Source organism: Bombus bifarius, unplaced genomic scaffold, assembly GCF_011952205.1.
Source record: "Bombus bifarius isolate JDL3187 unplaced genomic scaffold, Bbif_JDL3187 scf7180000007992, whole genome shotgun sequence".
Classification (NCBI taxonomy): domain Eukaryota; kingdom Metazoa; phylum Arthropoda; class Insecta; order Hymenoptera; family Apidae; genus Bombus; species Bombus bifarius.
The window spans coordinates 953239-972126 of record NW_022884373.1 but is presented as its reverse complement, the minus strand read 5'-3'; the positions used below and the strand labels follow the sequence as shown (position 1 = coordinate 972126).

At 32.5% G+C, this 18888-nt stretch overlaps 1 long non-coding RNA gene across 1 annotated transcript; it reads left to right on the top strand.

Annotated features, from left to right (window-relative positions):
* Nucleotides 1-7229: 7229 nt before the first annotated feature.
* On the top strand, nt 7230-9309 carry LOC117205698. Its single transcript, XR_004487273.1, has 2 exons — nt 7230-7387; nt 9229-9309. It is a non-coding gene; the product is annotated as an uncharacterized LOC117205698 (long non-coding RNA).
* Nucleotides 9310-18888: the final 9579 nt, after the last annotated feature.

Sequence of the window (18888 nt, the reverse complement as noted above, 5' to 3'; positions counted from 1 at the left end):
ACATAATGTCAAAATTATTTAAGTTGAGTAACAGTGGACTTAATGTACTTATATTTTCACTGATTAATTCCATTTATTATATGTATATAATCCAAGAAAGAATCTCTCTATTACAAAAATTAAAATAATTCAACTAAAGTCACTTTAACAGTAACTATTCTACTTTTCATATTCTTTATGCTATGAGTAGAATCTTCATATTAATTAAAATTAATCGAAATTACCTATATTATTTATAATTATTTATCTATGATATATGTATCCGTGTTACACGTGATTATCCTGTTAATTTAATATAATACACAGAGGAAACCACAAGCGGAAAACTGCTCTCGGAAGATGTCCTTAAGACTACAGAGAATCTTTACGATGGAATTGTATGCCTGACTGTACCACGGCCACGAAGATTTACATTTGCAGAGGCGTATCTGTAACGGTGAGGGGAAAAAAGCCACATGCAGAGAAACAATTCGAGGAGTCGCCGGTATAATCGTCGTGTATTTCGGTCCCAGCACCGGCAGGGCCCTCCAGCCTTTACGTCCCGTCGACTTAGCGAAATTCCTCGCTAAATTTAAGCCTTGCTGAACCGCTAGATAATTGCAGTTTGCATAAGAGATAGCAGCTTCTTAAAATAATGAATCGTATGCAGCTGATTACTTGCAATTTTTCATCAGGGTATTATTGGTAAGGTGTTCCTTTAAACGATTCAATTGAGTCTTTGATGATAATATTATTGCAGTGTTGAACAACAGGGTGTAGATGACAATCTGTAGTTAATTGGAGCACAAGATTGTACCTTCCTCCTCAACATCGGTCTTCTATTCATGTTGTGGTGGACTTGAGCTGAAACATGGAATGAATTTCAGTAATTTTGCCTTTAATGATTCATATTCCTTCTTTAATACAGATTTCCATTCTCATAAAAATTCAATCAAAATACGTTCAATAATTCTCCAATAATTGTATTGTAACAATAGAATTGAAATCATTATGTTATTGACATATTGCTTAATGTAGAAGAAAGCCGATGAAAGATGTGGAGCCAAGTAGAATTTCCTTTAGTCATAGGCAACAGTTTGTGTCCATCAACGGCGACAAGTTTGTCTAGGATTTGTTCAACGATGCGCTTAATTGTCCTCCTGGCTAATTTCATTGGCAGCATATCAACTCGGTCTCGTCAATTGATCTGAATGAGTTCACCGGGTTGCCGCGGACAGATTTCACAGTAAAGAATCTTATTATACTTTCCTAACAATCAAGGAAAGCTATTTAAAAAATAAAGAAGAATAAAGAAATATATATATACGCATTAAAATTTTTTAAAATTTTGGAAATAGCTTATCATAATAGCTTTACATAATCTTTATAATTTTTTCAATGTAAGTAAGCTTAATGATTTCCACGAACGAAATCGAAAAATTTTTCGATCGGAATTATGTCTGTTAAATTACATAACTGATAAAACTGCATTAACAGAATTTATTACTCATATTTATCATACGTAACTACTTTATTGTTTTGATGGCGTAAAAAGTCTTACGTGCCGATCGTCACGTTCACTTATAAGACTTCGCTTCGTTAAAATTTTCGGATTCAAGTTCAATTGCTTCATCGATAAGTTGTGTAAATATCAGATATTCAGATAAAAAAAGAAAATACACGAAATTTTCGAAACATGCAAAATATACAAAAGATCTACATGTAAAGAAGTAAGTAAAATCTGAAACTATTTGTTTTCTCATCATTAGCACGCCAGTGTCACTTTACTAGAACCCCCTCCACCTTCAGATGAAAATTAAAACCAACGAGATAGACCAAGTCACCAATAAAGTCCTCGTCATACACTAAATACGACAGTTTTACTATTTTCGAAATGAGGAACTACGTAAGCCATCGAATGGCATTGATTCAGCGAAAACGATAAAAGCGCGGCAAAAGATCGATAAGGAAGCGGTCTGGCAGGGATGTTTTCCATGCTCGAGATGCCAGCAGATAATCTTGGCACGAGCGAACATTTCCACGGAAAGCAAGTATGTATGTATATCTGGCGTAGCAGAATCGTCGGCCAATATTATGCAACAAACAAGCAAGGTGGCCATCAACGGTGGTCACCGGTGATTTGCTCCCGGCGAACGTGTCGAAATTACGAAGCAGTCAGTGGTGCTCGATCGTTGCTGAGACATTGACATTGAGAACTGCCCTTAGTCAACGGTCGAACATCGCACACCATTTTCGTACTACGTATTTATGGATCACGAAGGATTTACAATTTTGTTTTTCGTTTGCTGCTCTTCGCAAAAAACGGCCATCTTTCTGATAGGTGTGACGCTGACTGAAGAAACTGGACGACAAATATTTGCCGTGCTCGGTGCCAGTCACGCGATAAAGTCGCTTGCCTCTTGAGACGGTTAAATCGGCGAATTAATGTCGTTATAATGGTATTGTATTTAAAGCAGCGCGACGTTCTTACGTATGCGATTCAAATGACAATTTTCTCATTGCTTAGCCTACGATATACCTGATTTCCCTTAAAAATGAATTACACGTCTTCTTATATTCCTCGTTCTTTCAAATACATGTATGTGTATTATATTTATATCCTTGAATATATGAGGAACGAAACCAGAGTATCAAATTCCTATGTACGATAAAAGAAAAATGGTTTAATATGTATTTAATGTGGATATTAAATGTAATTATGTAATTGAGACTAGTAGTATAGTATTTACAGTTATAACTCGTGTAATGCAATAAGACGATTGTGCTAGAATACAGAAATAGTATTTGGTTCAAGGAGGTCTCTTTTTCAAGGTCACTGTTTGCGATTTAAGGTCAATAGTAATTATCTTAAAGTTCTTCTATTTATACTGGTCTTCCAGCTTTTTCCTTTTGATGATTTTTAGTTCCATATCTTGATCTAATCTATTCTATTTTGATTACTTTTTATTATAAAGCCAAGTTAGCTTTATAGCTGCTTTTTTACTTGCTTCGAAAATCCTTGAATCTGTAATAAAGACGTAACAATAATTTATTTACTTTATCACTTAAACATTTCATTATGAAGAAAAAGAAGTGGATAGAGAGTTTGATTAAGTATTAATAGAATATTTTCGTAATTTTTATTGTAATAATATATTAATGTCTTTATATAATATAATACTTTAAGAGTCCATGAAGATAATTCCGAAGCATTTTTTTTTTACAATATCATGTTACGATTATTGTGGCGACACTTGTCGAAGGTGAGTAGTGAATAGATAAATACGAGAAGAGGAATACTGATTTCGTATGAACAAGGCGATGTTATATTTATAATTCATTCCAGTTACCATATCAATCTACTGAGTATATTTTATTGTAATATCAACTACTTCATGTTTTTCGATTGTTTCATGACAATTTTTTTAGAATCAGCAGGTATGAACCTGATATTTAATATATAATATACAATTAGACATTCTGAAGTTTGCAAAACAAGCAAAGGATTGTTTGCTAGAGAACTGAATGGAAGAGTCTGGTTCTCGTTAAACCATAACGGTGGAAACGGCATGAAACAGTTCTTAGGATAAAAATAACGGGCAAGCGAGGAAAAGTAATTTCCCCCCGGCCATTGACGTAACTTTTCTCGTCAACTCAACCAGACTGGCCAGCTCAAAGCGTTACATAATTCTTCTAATGACGATAATACGTTATAGAGGGACAGAATTTTTAGAATGTTTTTAATAATAACGGTGTGCAAAGTTGTCTTCGTTTCGAGACTCGATTTCAATCGGTAACTTCCTCGTTCATATCGTCGCGTCGCTGATAATTACACGCTTACCTCTTCCCCGAACACAATAATCGTTCCTTGAAACCGATCGATTTTCAGCCATATCGATTACAGGTAATAAGTTTCCGTGCTGTCCACCACTAACTGACATTGACGACGTGAACTGGGTGGAAAGTGAAGTCGAAGAAGTGAAACTTATTTAAAAAAACACATACATATGTATTGTCTAATTATAACCATCAACTGTTGCTCAATTCCATTCTTCAAGAAGTCCATACTAGAGATGATTGATACGCATATTAACTGCAATTAAAATTTAGACAGAAAATGAAAACAAATGTTACCTTTTCGAGCATATTACACACTCCCAATTAAACAATATGAACTCTATTATAAATTTGACCTTGTTAGATGTTTAAACCTTCTAATAGGATTTAACAAAAGGATGAGTTAATCCGGAAGAAATGTGTTCATTAATTGAAAGAAAAAAATTAAAAATCCTGGAATATTCTTTGTATAGCTTTATCAGAAAAAAACAAGATGTTTGTGTAGATTGTATATCACTCTAAATCTCCCAAAGCCTGATTATCGTGTTGAGTACTTAAGAAATAAATGTATTTGAATAAATACCTCTTCCATGATTTCCCTGTATCAAAAATCAAAAGTTTTCTCATTACTTGCTGCATTAGAAATATCTATAATCTAATGAAGTACTGCATATAATTGTGTATCGGACACATATAATTATAATAAATTGTCCAATTTGAGAGGAAGGATTTAATTGATAAGGCTATAGAAGAATAATTATTTGTTTAGGTTTAAGAAAGTAAGCAAATTGGGCAATTATATCAAACTGACTGTCTTGAACATAAAAAGATAATTAATAGTTACGAAAGGGATCATTTTGGGCATTCCCATTGGTCCGATAGGGAAGGTAGGTATGTAGGTTTCGTATTGATCTCCACGTTGAGGCGACCTTTAATATCCCCTCTCCTCTAACCCTCCTGTTAGATGGAATGAGAGGAACAGAGCAGAAGGGAGGCCGAGGGGAGTCCTGAACGCGACCTACAACAAGCACCGACAGGCGCACAGCTGATTTCGTAACGGCCAGGCGACACTCCCGGAGTTCCACCGTTCTCCGGAAACGCTTCATGATCTATATATTCTGGGGAATCCAAGGAACAACGCGGAAACGGACCGTCCACAAGCAAAGCATACCAAAAGTTCAGCAAACAAACCTAAAAATTAAGAATATTCCTCTGAATCAAAATCGACAGTAATTTCAATGACAGTAATTTAGGCTAATTTCGAATTTAAAATGTGAAAAGGATAAATATCTTGGAACAATTCCAATGCACTCCAAGTGAACAAATTACTCTGAAGTATTTACCTACAGAAAAACAACAATCCTATAAAGTTAAAACCCAATTATAATGATGCAAAATATATTAATAAAAATTCTGTCATCGTAAACGTGTAATTAAAATTTAATTTAAAATTCAAATTAAGAAATTAATCGTCTTAAAAATATTAAACTTTCATTCAAAAACATCTGATCTTTTTAAACAGGAATACATCATAACCCTTTGAAGGATTAGGTAAGGGGATTGAGAACGATGTTAACAGGTGACGTCATTTTTATGGTTTTAGAAAGTGCAGGGAGATAGCAGAATTAAATGGACGCAGACGTTACAAGTAGATTACGTGTTTTTATACGCGTGTTGTGTCACGGACGACAAACACGACGTCATAATCGGCTAAAGAAGCTCAGGTGAGAATATGGCATCCGTTATTTATAGACCGTCACATTTACACTTGTACAAGGGTCTGATTAAAATATCAAATAAGCATAGAAAGCATACATAGATATAATGCATAAACGTGTTTCTGATTATAGTTCGGTCATTTCGAAATTCCACGGAAGTTGGTCGAAATCATTTTTCAGATCACTGAACTTCAATGCTCGTTTTTGCACGAACGGTGAAAGAACGGTCTGAATACGCTTTAGCAACGCTATGATTCATAAGATCGAGAGCAGACCTTGTCCTCTGTAGAAGGATCTTACGTTACTTTGCTGAACCTCTTATAGTTTATAAATCGTTCGAGATTAATCATTCTTTACCTCTTTTTCTCTTTTGATTCCTAGATATAAATTTTCATTGATCCCTGATCTGAATTAAATTATGATTAAATTGGAAAATAGTCTTTATCTGTAATAACATACTCTGCGAATGTTAATTATTTCAATATTTACTTTTTTCTTATTTTTACTATTTGAAATGAACTATAATAGAATTAAAACAAGCATCAAAGAAATTTCTATTGTATCTTTCGAGGTGGATAACAATCGAATAGTTATCTTCCTTTTATGTCGGTTCTTTGTTTCGAGGCCATTGACTTCGATATGCCGATCGTGTAATTAAACGAGATCGATTATCGATTGTGCACATTGTACTGCATCGTCTATTGAATAATATTGCAAATATTTTGCTTTACGTTGACATCATGAAAAAAGAATAAACAAGGAGTAACGTTTAAAAAGATTAATATTCATTCAACAAGAAATATTTCATGTGATGAGTTTCATCAATAAAAAAAATTAGAAAAATACATACTCATCGATAGTTGTTTAAAGTTCTATCGTTCCACCAATTTTCATAAAACATTTCTCATAAAACATTCTCACACATACTTTATATTTCTTTCAAACACTCATAAACATTCAACTCTTCGCGTAGTGCTTTGCTCAAAGGCCAGCCAACTGAATTTGGCTCGAGCCACATCCGATCTCATCGATTCGGGTATCGATATTAATCACCGACAGTTATTCTCTCGAAATCATCTTTAACAACTAAAGAATAATTCTTATATGTACTCAAGATACTCATTCTCAATCGCCTGTCAAAAGTTACATCTACAGTAACTACGAAAGATATTTGTACATACCTGTGTTTTCCAATGAAGCATTTTTTTACTAGATCCCACATTTCATTTTCATAGTATCAAGTTTTTAGTCGTTACATGAAAGTACTACCAAATGATAAGAAACTTAATATATTTGGACTTAATTGATTAGTAAATAAATACTATAATAAATACAACGGTGTACAAATACTTTTTGTAACTACTGTAAATATTCCCATAAAATTATCATATATTCTGTAGCCTTATAGTTACTGGTCCACAATTTTTGTAAACTTCGAATATCGTGTAAGTCCATGTACTATAAGAGCTTTATTAGGGCTCGATAATTAAGACCTTGAAACCCGCCGTATATTCGATTGTATGTAATGACTTCTTCGTTTGTTTCCGCAAGAATGTGGCGGAGGATAATAATTAGGACGAAAAAAGTCGAGGTAGCAACCGGAGTCCTCGTAGAAACAACGGAACGAAGGAACGTGGCTGGACCGCGGACCGTCCCTAGGAGAGGATCGGGAGGCGGGGAGGGGATATGTACAAAGGAGGGATGTGATTGGCCGAAGCAGAGAGGAGAGGTTCTCGGCTGTCGCGAGGCGAGTTGATTCCGCGCCACTTCGTTTCCGACTCGTGTACGCGTACGACGTGCTCCGAGGACTATCTCTCAGAACAAATCCTTCGATTTTCTTTTGTCTGCTAAAGGTAAGCAATATGTATTACCATATTTTCGTATTTTCACATGAACATGTGTACTTACACATCTATAGGACGTTGTTCTCAAAGCACGCTGTGAAACTTATACCGATTAGGATAAGAAATAAAAATATATTCTCGCCGGTCATACACGATATTATTTCCTGTGACCATTTGAATATTATTTCATTACATCATAGTTAAATGTTGAGAATAATTATGAAGGAAATATCAGTATATCACGTGAGAAATATTTTAGGGAGATTCGGTTACCAGTAAACAGTGGAAGAATTAATTGTCGCGACCGTTGGAGATCGGCACTTGTTCTCACGGTACGATTGTTGAGATTTAAGGAGGATAGAAATTTTTGCGTAGTCTACCGCATATTTGGGAAATGATTCATCATTACAAACGATCATCGATTATCTCGGGAGTAATATGCGTTGTTACGCTTTGTTACATCGAACAGATACCGGTTTTTAGGTTAGACGAAGATCGACCAAGTATATCAGATATATTCTCTTATAACAAATTACTTATAATTTTAGGTTGGAAATAATCTTATAGAATATAATTAATGCTATTTCTAACATTTAATACTAATTAAATTTTCGATACATTAAATTGCAAATATTGGAAATAGGAATAGTTTAAGTACATATTCAGTTGCATGATGGTACTTTCATTGAAATGGCGGATGATTATTCCTTTCACCTTACAGCGAAAGTAGTCTTAACCAAGTTTAATCTACTGAGATAATTATATAATAATTAATTCTGGTATCATTTTCAAAAATTTAATGAAAATCTATATATATTGTTTCTGTGAATGAATATATGATATATATGTTAGTATGACATAATGATAGTTGCCTCTGTGCCGTGTGAACGTACATTTCAATAAAATTAGTAACCTCCGTTTTGTGAGAAGCATCGCAGAATTCATAACTGACAGTGAAAATTGAGACTCGCTAAAAAACACGAGGCTCTCCTTCTCGTGTTTCAAGGTTATGTATTATTTTACACTACGAAAAATAATAATTTGCAGTTTGTATTATTTTGCACTACGAAAGATAAAAACTCGCAGTTCAAAATCTATATTTAAAATTGTATTCATTCATTGTATATCAATTATATCAATCTAGGCATTTAAATTATTTGGAATTAAGAAATTCCAAAGATTCAACGGTATTAAATTCGAGGTTGTTCTTCAACAACAGTGTTTACTATGTTTGTACATACATACACACTTACATACATATATACATAGCTGCATTACTATCGATCTTATTTCTTCGGCTTCGATAATACTATATTATATCTTCGTGGTTCTTCTTCTGATGCGAAACTCCCATTCTTCGATATTATTGGCTTTCATTCTTGACAGAGAAAGATTAATGTCTGTAGATTTTTAGAAGTATCGATCATGTAACATTATCAATCGTATATTTGTATACAAAATACCAAAGGAGGAAAAAATTCCTAACCAAATATGTACATATCTTTCATTGTATATCTGTAAATGAAAATTTATTAGAAAAAATTATAAAATATTTTTTTATATAATTTTTGTTTATTTTATAAGTAATAATGAAATATATCCATTGAATTGATACATTAACATAATAGTTCGCAGTAATTATTGTACAAATGTGAATCGATCGGCTCAATTTCCGGCGAACGTTTTCAGGAAAGATTCGAGAGTGCGCCGCGGTTTTGTTTCCGGTTAAAACTAAATCGTTATGCAATTTTCCAACCCTATAACCTTGATGAACAGCATCGAATTTGATGATTTGAAAATATATCGAATATGCAAATCACAAGGTGCGTTACATCGGATTTCCGTTGCAGGGATACTGTCAAAAGTAAATTGACAGATTACGGTCAGACCACTATACAGTAAAACGAGTGGGTGCAGCATGATTACGTAAGGCCATGGATGCACAGTGATTCTCAATTTCCTCCTTCTAACGAACTTCTTTTTAATTCTCGATCTTTTATTTAAAATATCAAGATAACGTAGTTCAATGCATAAAAATTTAATTATATTTTTCATTCGGTATATTAAATGCCTTAAATGATAGTATGAAACTATTAGTACTTGAATATGTTTTATTTTTAATTTCATTTAGGTTGGTTAAAATAAACATTGTTTTTTTGGCAATGAATAGTGTTTTTATTTGATCATTACAGTCAACCGATGACGTGTTGTTTTCATTAATCAGACACAAACATAGTACATGTGTATAGTAGTTTCCACGACTGACCACTTAAAAATTTTATTTCGTAAAAGTACTTCATTACTTTATCATTGATTTCGTAAAAATTCAATATATGTATCTAGTAACACACCATGATTAAAATTATGTATATATATATTTTTATTTTATCTATAGGATAACCTTAAAAGCTATTGTAAAAAAACAAAGCAGAAACATCTAAACATATTCTTTTTTATGTAAATTAAAGTAGTTAAAGTATTCGGGATATATCCTTAAATAGCGAACGTATAAAATTATACATAACCTTAAACTTATCAAACTTTTAAGAACAGGTTCGTTTATAACCATCAATTAACATCAATCAAACTTTAAAAGCTTTAAAAGTTTAAAATTTAATTGAAAATCTTCTGCAACGTTTATGTTCAATCATTATTACATTAAAATACTATAGTTCAGTATAATCCAACCTACCTGCTTTAAGAATTCAAGGGGATACTAAGAGGTGGCGAACGGTAAAAATTTTCGTTGCAGCGTGCGAAACTGGTTTATCGTCGGTCGAAAAACGTGTTGTACAGAAGGAAGAAGGAGGCGTCTTATTAGCAAAGGAAAGTGCATCGATGCGTTTCTTAGTAGGAGGCTCGTTATGCCAGAGAAGACCGGAGATTCGTTTGAGCGGCGCGTGCATGCGTTATGGCGTTTGGTAATTCAAAACGGAAATTGATAGTTGGCGGTCTCCCGATCGGAGCTCTGCGTGCAAGGAACGCGTCGCAACGTTCGTTTGCGTGCATATACGAACGTGTACACACAATTACAGAACCGGAATGCACGCCTGTCTGCCGGCGATGTTTCTCTTTGATCGATTCTTCGCGACACACAAGTACAACCCTGTATCTCTTGCTCGATCGCGTGTTGAGTTTTTAAATAACTCCGAAGATGCTATAATTAACGCGATTAGCATAATTACTGTAATAATTACTTAATGCTAGCAGTTTTTGCATGTGTGAATGTAAATTTAAGTACATATTACAATGAACTCTTTTAATTTTCTCTTTTATTAGATTGGTATATACATATGTATGAAATGTTGTTTTTTTCAGACATTTATGTAGAACAGTAAGCGCACATAGTTTCTTTTAATTACAATGATTCTACATAATTAATATTCTTCTTCAATAACTAATTAGTTTTCATACTATTGTTTTATTTAATGGATATGATTGGTCCGCCAAATTCAACTTTGCAGAAACGTTTCATAGGTGCCAACTGTATAACGGTAAAGGATCTAGAACTTCATCTTTCAATATTTTTTTCTTATTACGTTATGAATGATAGAAATTCAGATCTTTTAAATTGTTTCATCTTTTGTTCAATTCAGTGACACGAAGCTGAGTTTAATTCTAGATATCGAGTAACATGTTCCTCGTTTCTTTAACACCAGATGTGGTTTGTTTGGACGAATGACGATGCTATTAACATCGTATAGACACAGTTGATTACGATCAACTCTACGGCAGCGACTGCCGATATCGATTTGCGTTATCTTCCTTTCTCATGTGGCGCTCTTGTGATATTTAACTCTTTTACTCGACCATTTCACGGTGAATGAAAATCACGCTTTGCCTCGTATAATCGGATAAAGGAAACCTTTTACGACTTATTATACTTGCATAAGAGAATATCAATGAAACTGTTGAAGATAAATTTAGATTTAATCGAGTGACGTTGATTTGATAAAATTAACTATGTTTCCTTCAACTATAATAGATATAATGATTTTCTATATACCTTCCCATTTCGAAGAATATTATTTTACTATTATTATATCATTATAGTAAGTTTCTTCGACGTTCTACATATTGACTTCAGTAAACCACTCTGTTCACATGATCACTAAATACAGTATAGTGCTTAACCAGTGTCCACTATTAATCACAATAAACGTGTCTTGGACTGCTTTCCGACGCTCATTTAGAGTGCAATTATTTCTGTTCAAAAGGTCTTTGAACTCTCGAGGAGACGCTTCCGGATCTCCTCTAGTCGATCTTCACGTTCCAGCATTGTATATTCATATTTTAAATCATTCTACTAAATCATTTTACTTTCTATCTCATTATAAAAAGCTGTGCCTTCTTCTTCTTTATCCATTTTATTATTTGTATTTAGACCATTTCCTTTCTCTGAATAATATATTTCTAATACTTGAATTTTTATTTTAATTGAAAATAGACCTTTGATAAATAAATGAAAAATTAATCGTAGTTCACAATTATTAAAAGTAGAAGATTTTTATCACACGGAAATAAAAATACATATGTGGTATTATCGATTAACCTTGGTCGGAGTAAATATTTCGCTGTGTCTGTTGTACAGAAATTGATGTGCATTGCTCTAAAGACTCGTTGTAATTATGATCTCGAAGGTTCTTGCATCGCTGACTATAGCGCGTCCTAATAATTCATGTAGGCTCTTTAGATTTCAGTTTCTCCTTGACATTAGCCGTGCACGCACGTGCAAGTCGCCTAGAACTATCTGGAACTTACGTTGGAATTAATGATTAGAAAGATTCGCGGAAAGAAGCGACACTCGACACTCGGCTTATAGAGAAATGTAAGTACGTACGTTTTCTTCATTTAGATAGCGTCAATAAAGAAAGATTTACGCGAACGTTATCTAACGCTTGCATTTGGCATAATTCTTTTCGAATACAAGGTATAATTTCAAATAGTTTTTTTATAATATAAAATATAATTTTAAATGGAAGTTCTCGTAAACATAAGTTTAGGTAATTTTTTATTTTGTAATACTTTATCACGATGAAATATTTCGTATTTTTTAATTACTTTTAGGTTAGGATAATTTCCTATTTGACAAATTTGTTTGCTTTGTAACTATGAATAATAACATGGTTGAGATTGATTCAGACTAAAACTCGTAGAGTTAAAGCGCAATTGCTGTTGAAGTGACAATGAGCGTGCCTATAGAAGTTAAAATCTCGAGTCTAATAATTGAGGCCAGCGATGAAGTTACATGGAGTTTAAAAATACAAATTGGCTAACTCTTGTTGTGACCAGCGAATGGTTTGCTCGTCGTCTCCTTTTAGATATTTAGTTCGTGCGAGTACTTGACATATCAAATGTCCGCATCAGTGTTGGAACTATTGGCTTGGCAACTAAGTGATTGCGGATTTTGTCATTAGGTGGCACTGACAAAATCCGCAATCACTTAGTTGCCAACCGAATAATAGAGCCTGATTCGCGTTGAAATTTTAAGTTTATTACATTAATGAAATCTTTCAAGGGAAATAAGTATCTTACATTTTAAAAATAACTAATTTAAATCTACTTTTTTTTACGTAAATGTATGGTTTTAAATATTTTGTTATATTATGCAGATATAAAAAGATATTTCTAAATAGATATGTATGTGTAAAATCTGGTAAAAATATATTTTTACATTCGTAAATTTTTAAGATTATCGATTAACGTAGTTTGAGTTACCGCGCGCTGACTTTGCGGGGAAGTAGCTTCGAGCTGTTGCCGACAGATTGCGACACTAATCGATGCGGGTGGAATAATTACGATCAATACATCGGTAAAGATGATTAAATAGAAAAGAGACGAGATATGTATATAAAAAAACATTTATTGATATTTTTTTATTTAAACAAATATTTTTAATTATGACTGCGATTGAAGAACCTGAATTGCATCTTAATAATTAACTTATTGCACGTACTGTTCTCGTTCTCACATGATACACGTCGTAGGCAATTTATCTTCATATAACATGAAACCGGACACTGTCTAATCACAGAAACGAGCCGGTAGAAATTTGCGAGGGTGGCGCTTAAGTCGCCATTTTGATGATATTGACATGCATTCCAGTCGAAGAACTGAATACCATAAAATATCGTACATTTTTCAACGATTATCTTAAAAATATATAATTTATAAAAGAAATTATATAAAAATATCATAGAAAGAAAATTATGAATTGGAAATATAAATTTCTACATCATTGTTTTATATAAAATACTTCTAAAATTGAACTAAGCTTAAATTAACTAATGGTGTACAATTTTGTGCATCTAAAATCTGAGATACGTAATAATATTGGGGATACGAAGCCAATTATCATAAAAGTGATAAATATTCGACGAATTCGCAGAATTCTACGCGATTCCATACCAGAATTAACGCAGTCGACCAGAACGACCGGCATCCGGCTAATTGTATGTATGACTTGTCCATCCATTTTCTAGCCACTTATAATCATATATATCTTCTTACTCGGTTCTCTCGTTTTACTTGAACTGCTCTCCATGCTTGCATAGAAATTAGACACTTAAAAAGTGCCTAAGATTCCACAGTTCGTACAGTTACAATGGAAGTTAGAATTTTTTAGAACGAGGTGATTTTAGTAGTTTTAATATTTTTACAACTTTTTGAATATTTTATTTTTAAGGACAAGTAGAGAAGAACATTTTTTAGAAATATCGCAGACATTTAATTTTTCACATGTCAACTATATATTCGTAATTAGTTTATGTATATCATTGAACCCCATCTTTGCATTTTGTATAACAATTTTCCAAAGTAGTATTAATCTTTTTAAATTATTTGACACTAATTTGAATAATTTCTGCAAATCTTTTTCTTCATTTTATAATTAACCGTGTATATCAGTTCATCGTTCTAAGTCGATTGAACATGAACTAAGTGAAAAGTTATATGGCGTAGCGTCACTGAAAAAATTCAAATGGCAGATAATTGAAATCGCGCGATATTTGCAGATAAAATATCTTGGACAAATATTTAATCGTAGTAAAACCGTGTCGTAACTCGTTTGACGATGATATTATTTATAAAACCGTGTTCCTTTTAAATGGACTTGATATTTACTTTCTGCTACAAGTCTGTCGCACAATACTCATCTCTAGTGTGCAATTACTCATTGTCAGACTTTATACCGTGACGATGAACGCTTCTGGAAACCGCGTCGATTCACTTTTCACGGAATAATTATTTCTATTTTCATTCACAATCATTTGTAGTTAACCGAAGGAAGGAAAACGTAAGCTGATTATTTCTAACACCTTATGAATTTTTCATCGGGTTTGTTGTATTATTTATTCTTATTAAATACGTTCAGTATAACTTCATCTGACTTGTTTAAAGTAAAGTTTGCTTAATTTACAACAAACGTAGAATAGTAAATATTAAAAAAATATTTATTAGGAAATGAACTATAGCGCTTCTTATAAAAAATTAAAAAATTATTTATTAAAAATTATTTATTATTAATTACTAAAATTTTAATTATTTAACAAGGGGAAAAACAAATATTGTTATTATTAAAATAAAAAAAACGTTAAAGAAATTATTTATTTATACTCCAAACTGATTTTATAAATCAGAAAATTAATATTTCCGAATACCTGCTAACGGTTTCTCATTTATAACATTAAAATTTAATTAATTTTTAGGTTATCTCTCAACATTCTAGTAGCAAAAAATAAGGATAATTCATTGTGTTACTTTCGTACAATAAAAATCTAGTCTATATATTTCAAGCAACTAATAATAATAATTACAACAAAACAAGCCCAAACAACATTGCATCGACGCATATAGCATACATGTCAATTAGGACAAATGACAGGTATCGAGCAATTTGCAAATAATTTCCTCCAGATTATTAATTACGTTTATTTGAGGACAATTATTTTTTTCATTTATTCGAATAATTCTCGAGATTATTTAAAGTCGCAGAAAATAAAAATCAGTCATACGCATATTGGCATCGCGTGTCTCGCTATAAACATGGGAATTTGTCAATTGATAACAAAACGAGACGTGCAAACAAATCTTGATCGTGATGCTCCTTGCTCTTATAATTCCGCGCGATTATTTCTGCAAGTTTAATTGCTCAAAATAATCGTTTAAATTCATCGTCATCTTGACTGACTTATTTGCTTCGAGGTTTCGCAAATTGAGTAGAATACGAACAGTGAAACGGTATCATTCCACTCACATGGAATTCTCCTAGTTCGTAAATCAACAAAGCGTATTAACCGGGGCCTGGAGAAAGTGGCGTTAACTGTCTGTATAGGTTAACAGTGGTTCTCAACTTCCTCACCTCTAAAATATAATATTTATCCAATTGACATTTGTATTTGTTACATATGAGTCTTTAACACACATACACACGCACAAACTTATTTCCAAAATTTTCATAGGATCCATACTAAATGGAATTTATTTTATATTACGTAACTCTTAGTTCTTACATTGTTAAATCTTATTAATTCTCGTTCAAACGGTATATTTAAAGCGTTACAAGTTGTAAACTAATACATTCCAGTTTATACTAATTGAAAAATGTTAACGTTACTTCTCATGATTTTTGTAATTAGCAATTTATGAAACGACATCTACAGACGTACAAATCGTTCAATAATTGTAAATCAGCTAAATTGCATAAAAGAATATGATATTCAAAACGTTCGAATTAAAAATTCTTTTATATATTTATAAATAATCTTAAAGCTTGTAACCTATGATTTATAAATACGCTTTTTCATTTCGAGTGATTCATTTTTAAATATCATCGATAAATTAACATAACACTTATTTGAAATATCCGATTTATATAATTTCCAAGATTCGATATTCAACGTGATACATGCCATTTACGAGCGTCTACCACTAGAAAATTCTTCCATCTTTGAGTTGAAGATGTTAACAAGCTCAGTTTCGTAGAATTACGTTTGTTTTACTTTTGTTTGGCACCTATGGAAGGTCGGTCGCGATTTTGCAATTCGACCATCCCATAGATCCCGATCGTCTGGATTCACTTGGGTAGAATTTATATTCTGAACGGATTCAAGGCAGAAATAATGCGACAATGACGTAACAGGATGTTGCAGCGACGTTCTCGGGTATCGTCATGTTTACCGCGCATAATTTTCATGATTCACGTTGCACAATCTTCTTTTTTCCTCTCTTCAGTATCGATTTAAACATCCAATTTTACTTCTTTATTTATTTGATTTATTTTAAGGTGGTCCTTTATACAGGGTGGTTGGTAACTGGTGGTACAAACGGAAAGGGGAGTGGGGGGTGATTCTACGCGAAAAAAGAAGTCGAAAATGTAGAATAAAATTTTTTCTTTTTTTTTCATTTTTCCATCGAAACAACGATCTACAGTGAGATCGGTTATAACGAGACGCGATAAAGTGCACGCGTACCGAGCGAAAATTCAAAGTCGATTTTCTCGAAAACAAAGCCTCGAACGAAAAATTGTTATTCTATATTTTCGACTTCTTTTTTCGCGTAGAATCACCCCCTTTCCGCTTGTACCACCAGTTACCAACCACCCTGTATATTATAAAGTCATTAGTGACAAAAACTACATAATTAGTGATTACATGTGTACAAGATCAAATGATACTCAGTTAGATGGAATCGAGTAGATTTTGTGTGTACGTACGTAGTCCCTTACTTTTAATAAAATTCCTCGTATTAAAATTTAATTATACTTCTTTGAGAATAATTGAAACCTTTAATGAAAAGAGTGGCTGAATTAAATTTTCTGAAAGAGTAGTAGGTTACATAAAAGTATAATTCCTCTGTAAATATCAACCGGACCATTTAATTAGCTCTTCTATAATCTAGCAATTTTTCGAATAAATTTCTATACAACGATCATGATTACGAGAAATTAATTTCCTATCAGATATTCTTACAACAATATGTTTTTATCAATGTTATCGATTACAAGATATCGATCTTTGAATGTTATCTTCCTTACTTGTACAAGATAGTAAATTCGCAAGTTGTATACTTTTCGTATTCATTTGTACTTACAGTCGTAAAATATTCTTTTAGAATTTTTAATTTATTTCTTAAGTAACAGAAAGATACTTCCTTTAACTGCAAAAATTTGCATCAATTTTTCATCAAATTTACAAATTTACGTAAATAAATTACTGAATCATTATCAAAGAGAAATATTTAATATAAGTTTCAGAATCATGACAATAATTTTGCTGAACTTGGTTTTTCAAAAAAGTAGGATCAATCAGAGGAAAAATACCAAAGACTCTATTATCTCACGAAGGCCGTCGATCGTTATCACGTTCGGTTATAATTTTCTAACGTGGAGAGAGGAAAACGAATAATGAAATCATGTGTTGCGAAGTCCGTCTTATCTGATTATTATAACAAGATAACGAAATACAGTGTGTTACGATTGTTTTATCGGTTAAGACGATGAGACGTTCTCGAAACTCGATACAAATCGTAATCGCATTTCGTATCGTTGTCCTTTTTGATTCATTTGTACCCCGCAAATAGCCTCGAATTGTATCGCGTTACACCTGATAGAATATCTCGAAATTTCTCTGTGAGCACCATTATGTAACCAACAAATTGACGATCGTTTTTGAAAATTATCGAATGACAGATAATGGTATTTCTAAAATTTGAGATACTCAGAGAAATTTTTATTATTAGTTCTATCATCTTATATTTTCTATAAGACCTTTTTATATTTTTAAGCCGTTTTCGATAATATCCCTTTTACCAAGAAATTGACGATCGTTTTTGAAAATTATCGAATGACAGATAATGGTATTTCTAAAATTTGAGACACTCAGAGAAATTTTTATCATTAGTTCTATCATCTTATACTTTCTACAAGACCTTTTTATATTTTTAAGCCGTTTCCCATAATATCCCTTTTACCAAGAAATTGACGATCGTTTTTGAAAATTATCGAATGACAGATAATGGTATTTCTAAAATTTGAGATACTCAGAGAAATTTTTATTATTAGTTCTATCATCTTATACTTTCTATAAGACCTTTTTATATTTTTAATTCCCGTTTCCCATAATATCCCTTTTATAACACTTCCAGGTAAATTCGTTCAGTTCCCGATAAATTCTTTTACATTAAACAAATTTTTAAGTAATTTAACTAAGTACCTCGATTACTCAAGCACTTCAAAGATAATGAATCCGCTAATAAAAATATTTGTATTTTTCACACAGTTCGTTACTCAATTTAAGTATAAAACAATTTCAATCAGATCAAAACTTTAGCTCAAAACTCAGCTCAAATATCAAAGTCTACGCATCTTATCTTCACGTTAATTAAATTTTCTATTCATATGCATCTCATCCCCAATAATTCTCCTGTTGCCCGATTTGCCTTGAAATGCCTCAAAAGAACAGAAAACATTCAGTGACCGGCACAGAAGGGCTGCTCGATGTTTAATTGATGCC